The following is an 8,903-nucleotide window of genomic DNA, read 5'->3' on the forward strand; positions in this document are numbered from 1 at the left end:
GCAGCTTTCAGTGTGTGATAATAAGCCTATCGCTTTAGATCTTTGGCTTTCAGTTGTCCCACCTGTAAACAGCATGGTATCAATGGTAGTTATCTTTCAAAGAAAATCTGAGAATCCAAAGGGAGACATTCACTAGTTCACATTGGGTTGATGAAATTGAGGATATTAGTAAACAACATCAATCAAAATAAATGAATCATTTGTGGATCGCAAAGATTCTTGATCATAGAGTCCTATTACGGAATTTAAACTTAAGCTTCAATGAAGACAAACTTTAAAACCAGGTCAAAAATGTGTTATTCAAGGCATCTTTTTTACTGTGAAAAATAATATACAATTGCACAGTACTCTCAGCTATGAAGGCTTCACATTGTCCAGTGACACAAGAGATTTATGAGGGTTTTGTTAGTGGTTTTGTTTGGGGTTAAAAATAATTTGTGATGAAGGAAACATTGCCTGTGGTTTGGTACACCTACAACTACAAAGAGAAAATATAAAAGGTCTTGCAGAGACTGTGATATTCACATTCAGACAATCTCAGCATCTCCCACATTTGAACACTCAACTCCTGACACCATGGTCTATTATGGCAGCTACTGTGGAGGACTGGGCTTTGCCTGTGGTGGCCTGGGCTGTGGCTATGACTGTAGCTATCATGGCTATGATGGTTATGGGTATGGTTGGTACCTCCTATTTTGCTATGGAAGCTATGGAAATGGCTGCTACCACCCATCTTGCTATGGAAAATATTGGACATATGGATTCTATTGAGACCTTGGTCATCTACCTGTGAAGCACCTGGTGAATGATTTTTTCATCCTATCCAGTGTCTGCAAAAAAGCAACAATCAAAGCCTAGTTTACAATGAAAGATCCACACTATCATCTCTTTGTTTCTATTCCTGTATTTGTTTCTATTCTCATAAATAATAGTTTTAAAAATGCAGCAAAATGTTTCCTTTGATATCTAAGTAATTCTTTCAATAAATTTAATCTCTGTTCATATATGATTGGTTTCCTGACTTATTTCACCATTTTTTGCTTGTGGATGATGGTAAGGGTACCTTTGGCACAGTTACTCTCCCAACAGGCTAATGAGGTTTAACAGACCAGTCATGATGATCAGAAAGAAGATTCTTCAGAAAGAAGATTCAAGCATGTTGTGGCTCAGTCTCTCATACACAATATTTGAAAAATGTAATTGCCTTTATCCATTTAACTCATGCCAGAACTTTCCAACAAAAAGATGGAATTTTAATTTTTTTGCCTCACATTTGACAGAAGTTCATAAACAGAGGAAATTTGGAGAGTGGTTGGAAATAAGCACACAGGAGAAATATTGTCTTGTATTGGAGTGAGAAATTGAGTTGTGGATTATCCTGAAGCCACCATTAGAAAACTACATTCTGCAGAGAATGGAAGGCCTAGGAACACCTTGATTTGGACTTTTAATTTACTAAATTGTGAAAATAGATTTTATGTTGTTTAAGTCATTAAAACTTTGGTATTTGTTATAGCAGCACTGAAAACTTAGACAATATTAATTCCATCACCATATTCATGTCCTTCTGTCTTGTCTCTTTCCTTTTACCATAGTTTTAGAAATTTAGGTATGCTTTCATATGGGTGTACTTGGATTTTACACTTCATATCCTTCTGTGTTTAAGATTTATCCCATATGATTGAGCATACAAAATGGGTCTGGATATTGTGATTGTCTTTGAGAGTACCTGTAGCAGTTTGATATTATTGATGAATTCAAAAAAGAAGTATTGGATTATGTTTGTGAACTGGTCTGTCCCTCCAGGCATATGAGAATATATTGGATTCAGAGGTTTTGCTTTAACTTGATTAAATAATGATTAAGGCTTTGATTAGGCAACATTAGTAGGCTATTGAGTCCCCACCAGGTGGGTCAGGACTCACAGAAAAAACCACACCACAGAGAAGGGGGGTTGGAGTTTTAATGTTGGAGTTTTGATGGTGGAGCCTTGAGCTGGAATCCCAGGAAGTAAGCACACAGAGGAGCTTTGTTTGAGGAAAGAGAAGCAAGCCCCAGGAAGAGAGGAACCCTGAGCTCAGAAAGAGAAGCAAGCCCTGGGAAGAGAAGAACCCTGAGCCCAAAAAGAAGTGAGCCCTGGGAAGAGAGGAGCCCAGGAATCCAGACCCCTGGAAGATGCCAGCAGTCCTCTTGGTCCAACACATGGCCAAAGACTTTGGTGAGGGAAATAACTTGTACTTTATGGCCTGATCACTGCAAGCTTCTATCCCAAATAAATACACTTTATAAAAACCAACCAATTTGGTATTTTGCATCAGCACACCTTTGGCTGACTAATACAGTACCTAAATAAGGTATCCATTAGATTATCATATCAGCACATCCAGTTTAAGAAATTAGATCAACACTTCCATAGAAAGGTGGTTTGTTGTCATATTTCCAATTTCTAGTTTGAAGACTCAATTTTTTTAGTACAAGCATCCTCCAGAAGGTTATGAGAAGACCAAATTCAATATAATGGAATTATAATATCAGTCAATTGAAGGATCATTTATACTTTAAATTGTATGTCAGTAACAACTTCAAGAAATCGAAAACTTTTGCCCAAATGGTTGATAAAGATGACATTGCAGATATTCCAGAAAATCAAGATGTGCTGCCATGAAATGCTTAGCAAATTGTAAATGTATATTAGATAAATTTGAAAACCAGGTCATAAAATTAATTTAGGGCATTCGCTAACCATATTGTATTAGAACTTTAGGATCTGAACAAAGTGTGCCTATTCATATGTCTAAACATTTCTATCTCTACAAAATATCAATACAAAAATGAATCAATTTCTCCAAATAGCAATGGATAAGATCATTCCAGGGGTCAGTTCAGAAGGAAAGAGTAATTCAGTAGCAGTGGAAGGTAATGAGCTTTGACCCCAAAGTATTTGAGCCTTCATTCTTATGCCCATTAATACATGGAGAAAAAGTTTACTATATAGAAATTTTTCTTTTTCAGTTGAAGAAATAATAGATTGAGAAGTTAAAATTGCCTAATAAACTACTGATATAGAGCCAAATTACATTTTTATACACAGTGGGGAAAACTTCATTAATACTTTCATATATTAAATTTATTGAATGTAGCTGCATACATACCATTGGTGCAAATATACCACATCCTCTTTGGGGTTCACATTATCTCTAGTTTCCCAAACTTTAATATAGTCAGTGTTGGTGAAAAGCAGCTCTATTATGAAAATAAAATGTTACTGAAACAGGAAAATGTGGGGCTTATAAGCCTGTGACAGGTTGAATTTTGTGAATCCCAGAAAAATATCATGTTCTTAAATTTGTCCATTGATGTGGGCATAGGGATATTTGATTGCATTAAATTCAATTGAGGAGCTCTGGATTACTTGTAAGATTAGGACTTTTGATTGGCATACATTAGTGAGGAAGGAGCCTGCTTGATTCTCTGCCCTTTTTCAAAATCTGATGTAAGCAAAGACACAGAGGAGGAAAAAGCAGAAGAAAAGGGAGTTCTGACATTTTTGATCCTGCTGTGTGAAAGAGGAATCTGAAGATCACTAGCAGTCAAACTTTAAGCATGAGTCCTCCAAAAGGATGGACCCATGGAGCTTTTCAAGCCAAAAGAGATGAGCCATATGCCTGATAGCCACAGTTGAACTCAGGAAGAACAGAGAGTGGCAGAGATTGAAAAAGGAGGCCCAGAAAGGAACAAGTCCTGTGCCTGGCAGCCCATGGCTATGCTCTGATAGAGGGGAGATTCTGGAGGAGAAGAGACTTCAGCACAGATCAGCCCCCTTCTTGCTTCACAAGAAGCAATAATCAAAGTCAACTAGTGGTGACCACTAGGGTCACAGTAACTTACTCTGATGATGCAGCATCCTGATTTAGACTTTTCACAGTCTCAGAACTGAAGATTTTACACAAAATCAGATACCCATGATAAAATCCATCCCATTTCTAGCACTTTGCATCAGCAACCCTTGGTAAAGTAATACAATGCCTCTGAAAGAGGACATAAAATATTTCTCTTCATGCACCAAGAACAATGCATCCAGTTGATTTCCCAGCATAAGAAACACCTGTCATATTGCACATGTGTTCCCTTCTGATATTATTCAAATATCCTGTGGGTAAAACCCTCAGAACCACCCATCAGGAAACTGAAAGAGTAAAGGAAACTCTACGAAGCTATCAGGGTGAAAATGAGAGGGAAGAGAAACAACTCTAGTAGGAACATTCATATAAGATTTCCTCTTTACACATGTCTATGTCAGTGAAGTTTGATTACACTGTGACAGAAAAATGGAAATAATAACATATTTTCTACCAACAATTTCTAAAAATGTGGAAACATCTTATATTAATAGAAAAAAATGTAAAATATTCAAGTAATTTTCTTTTCCTAAACAACTGAATTGTATCGGATTATGGAGAGGAAGTAAACAGTCATCAGATGGATCCACGAAAATAAAGTATCTATAAGGTCTTGCATTCTCACGGAATTCCAAGGTACCAGATCAAATATATTAGATATCCTCATACAGAATTCACATAGCATTGCTGAGACCAGCTCAGCAATAGGTCTGCATGAAGGGAAGAACTGAAGAAATAAAAGGACAAAAAAAGACACAAGAGAGGAAGCAAAGATGGGACCAGGGGACTTCACAGCTTTTGCAACTGAGAGCCTTAACCCTAGTTTCCACATCATATTTATTCAGAAACAAACAATCAGCCGTTTGCTATCAGAACTGCAAAATCATCTACAATAACAGGAAGCAACTGCAACATCTACAATAAGGCAACATTTACAATAATAGGAAGGAACAAATATGGAGCAGTTAAGCCAGTTTCCCACAACATACACCCTTTTAGTTTTTATAAAGCAATGAAGGCAGATTAGGTGGTTTCTTACTGCCTCATAACCTGAAGGGCTCATTGCATGCTTATCATTTAAGCAGCAATGTCAAATCAGAGAACAGCATTTTATACATAATCCATGACAACAGCAGATCATACAAACTTCCAACTAACAGATGATTTCTTTCTCATGGGTTTAAGGTTTCCTACCAGGAAGGCTATATAGGCCAGTACTTGATAAAAAATGACCTCATTTTCCCCAATTTGTATAGTTTGAGGCAAAGGCAATGACAAATTTTTGTTACTTCCCCATTTGGGGCTGTGGGGCAGCTGGAAGTTTATACAGAATTTCAATGCCTTCATTGGTCCTGCTCTTAGCATCTTCACTGGATCTGGGGCTACAACTCAGTGTTGAATTAGCTTAGTCCTTCATTGTGAGGACTCATTTTCCAGGCAGAAAACAATAGCTGGCTTGCTATGAGAGTCCCAATGCAGTGTCTGTAGCAGTGAAAGCATATCTTGCCCCTCCCAAGAGCAGGAGGGGACTGATGTCACAGTCATTGAAGTGAGCATGAAGGACACTCATGGGTGATGTCCAGAAGTTGCCGGTGAACAACAGGCAGCTGCAACCACCAGGCTAGGCACCACAAGGTCTGGTACTCATGACATTCACCTTCTGCTTCTTCTCAGGTCTCAATTATATGTACGGCTTTGGATGTTCATGAGGCATTTGCCTCAACAGTCCTGCCTCAACAGTCCTGAGCAGGATGTTAGAGGAGTGGGCAGTTACCAGTCACTGTTCACAGCTGTCCCAAATGTTCTTCCACAGATCTCTCCCCCATAGAGGGTGATTCACAACAGTCCATTGTTTTTGTCTTGCTTTTAGTATCTGCAGTCCTCTCCCAGATAGGGATGGCAGTCTTCAGAGTAACCCGCACTATTAGATTAAGCCTTTCACTTTCAGCAGGGCTTCCAATGCTGCAACAATTGTTTTTTTATATTGTACTTATTGTCTTTTCCCACAATTGTGACCAAAACCCGAGGAGTACTCAATTAGTATGTTGCCTTTGCCACAAATCCTACGTAAAGCCAGTATTGGTGCTGGCCATATCCAATTCACAGGGTAAGTCAATATCCACCATCTCCCTCCTTTATTATTATTTTTTTAATAATTAATTTTTTAAATTCATTTTTTAAAATATTACATTCAAAAAATATGAGATCCCCATGTATACCACACCCCCCTCACCCCTCTACTGACCCCATAGCAACATTGTCCTCCATCATCATAACATATTCATTGCATTTGGTGAATACATCTCTGAGCATCGCTGCACCTCATGGTCAATGGTCCACATCATAGCCCACACTCTCCCACGTTCCATCCAGTGGGCCATGTGAGGATCTACAATGTCCGGCAATTGTCCCTGCAGCACCACCCAGGACAACTCCAAGTCCCAAAAATGCCTCCACATCTCATCTCTTCCTCCCATTCCCCACACCCAGCAGCCACCATGGCCACTTTTTCCACACCAATGCCACATTTTCTTCGATTACTAACCACAATAGTTTATGAATAGAATATCAGTAAGTCCACTCTAATTCTTACTCTATTCCTCCATCCTGTGGACCTTGGATTGGTTGTGTCCATTCCACATCTATGTCAAGAGAGGGCTTAGATTCCACATGGATACTGGATGCAATCCTTCTGCTTTCTGTTGTAGGCACTCTTGTCTCCATGGTGTGGTGGGTGACGTTCTTCAACTCCATGTTAGCTGAGTGGGGTAAGTCCAATAAACCAGAGTGTAGGAGCTGAAGTCTGTTGAGGCTCAGGGCCTGGCTATCATACTGTCAGTCCAGAGATTCAGATTCCCTAGATATGTCTTAAACCCCAGCACCAACTACAATTCTGGTAAAGTAACAGGAAAGGCTTGTGAAAAGAGATCACATCTGAGTCCAGCTCCATCACACAGAAACACCAACTCCAAAGAAGGGCCAACTGACATGGCAGTGAACTCCATCTGCCATGACCATAAAACCTGTGGGTCTCTGTGGCCCTCAGAAGAACCAATACCTGGGGTTGTATCTACTTTATCTGTCTCTGAGACTCTGCTCAGGTGTGCATAAAGGCAACCCCTGTGATAATCTCCAGGCTCTTTTTTAGAGACTCATAGCCATATAAACTCATTTATCCTTTCCATTTCCCCCTTGATTTAGGTCAAAAAGCATTTTTAACTCCTGGTATTATATATAGACAGGGATATTATTATTTTTTAAAGCAGCCCACTGAAGGTCCTCCTATTCCCATGAAGGACCTTTCCTAATTAACACATCTTAGTGAGGGATAAACGATTTTTAGTATTTCAACAATATTACAAAATCTGTTAACCTGAGAAAACATTTTACTGTATCAATTACAGCAGAGAATAGAGTTTTGTCTTACCCAACCAAACAACATTTAATAATTTGATAGAGTAGCAGGGCCCTTACAGCTTGTCCCAATTGTTTGCTTATTCCAGGCCCTTAAAATACCATTGTCTCTGATTTTATTTAGTAGAGTCACTGCCACCGGTTTCTTCTATGCAAGCCAGATTCTTTGCCACAAGGACAGGGCAGATGGTTGGGCTATGCACATAGCCTTGGGGAAGCACTGCAAATGTCCATTATTGACTTTTCTATAGGTAGGAAAATGTGGGCTGGCTTGACTTGCCTAAGGAAATCCTAAAGAAAGGCTTAGCAAGTTTTAAAACAAACTGATAGTGACACAGTTGGGTATTTATTTCTTGCAACAAACTAGCAATATTTGGGACTGCTGCATACTACAATGGTGTTACTTTATTATAAGAGGTCATTTCTGTGACACATACTATTTGATAGTAAAGCTTTTAAAACTTTATACTCAACTTTAACCACAAAAATTCCTTTTCTATAAACCCTCTGCACTTTCTGTATTCATTCAGGTTTTGTTCTACACCCTACTCTTCCTTAATAACCAATCATTCTATTTTGGGACAAAATTATTGTCTGTTTCTTTAATAATAAAAACACACTCTATACATCCTACATACATAAGTTACCAAAATCGTTTTGGAGACTATCTCCAATCAAACTTCTTACAACATACAATTATCATTAACACTAAACAAACTTGTTAAAATAATAATTCAGTTTGGTTATATGCAAATATAACTTTTATTCATTTCAAGTACCTAGTAGCGTGCAATATTAGAAACAGTCTTTCAGAAACAAGTTGGCAGGGGAAGTTGGCTGCCAACAAATTTTTCTATTATAAAATTACCTTTTGTTATTATTATCAATTCAGTTTTTGTTCAGTAATGACTTCCTGGAATTAGCCATTTAAACACCTCAATTCAAACAATGCTTCCATAAACTTCTTAAAAGTATTTATAACCATATAGACTATATTATTTTAAGACGAATTTCACCTTTACAGAACACATTACCTTACTTAAAGTTACCACAATACCTTTTACAACTTGCCACATGCATTCAAGTTTTATCCTGCATATTTCCATTTTAATTTTATGAAAACTAGCCATCTTCTTTTAGGACAAAACATACTTTTTCCTTTTTTTTTTCTTTGAACAGACATTAAATTTCGGTCAGCACTCCCACAAACTTTTTACCTTTTTAAATATTCATTTAAGTTTTACATCCTTCATTTTATCATGAAGAAAAATAAACCATTTATTTCAATTTGGGCAAGAACTATTCTTTATGAAGAGACTTATAGTAATTTTGTTAATCAAGACATGATTTTTATCATTGTAGAGATCTTATTAACATTTAAAATTATGTATTAATATAAGCACTTATTTAATTTGTGGCCATTTGAATTGAGCTCTTTTAGAAATTTTTATTTATTAATTTATATCACCATCCAGAGGTATCAAAATATACACTGTCAATGAACAATCACAAAAAAACATTACAACACATATGAAACAATTACCACACACACACACTGACATTGAACAGATAAACACAAAACAATTGTAA

This window comes from Dasypus novemcinctus, chromosome 4 (assembly GCF_030445035.2).
Source record: "Dasypus novemcinctus isolate mDasNov1 chromosome 4, mDasNov1.1.hap2, whole genome shotgun sequence".
NCBI lineage: Eukaryota > Metazoa > Chordata > Mammalia > Cingulata > Dasypodidae > Dasypus > Dasypus novemcinctus.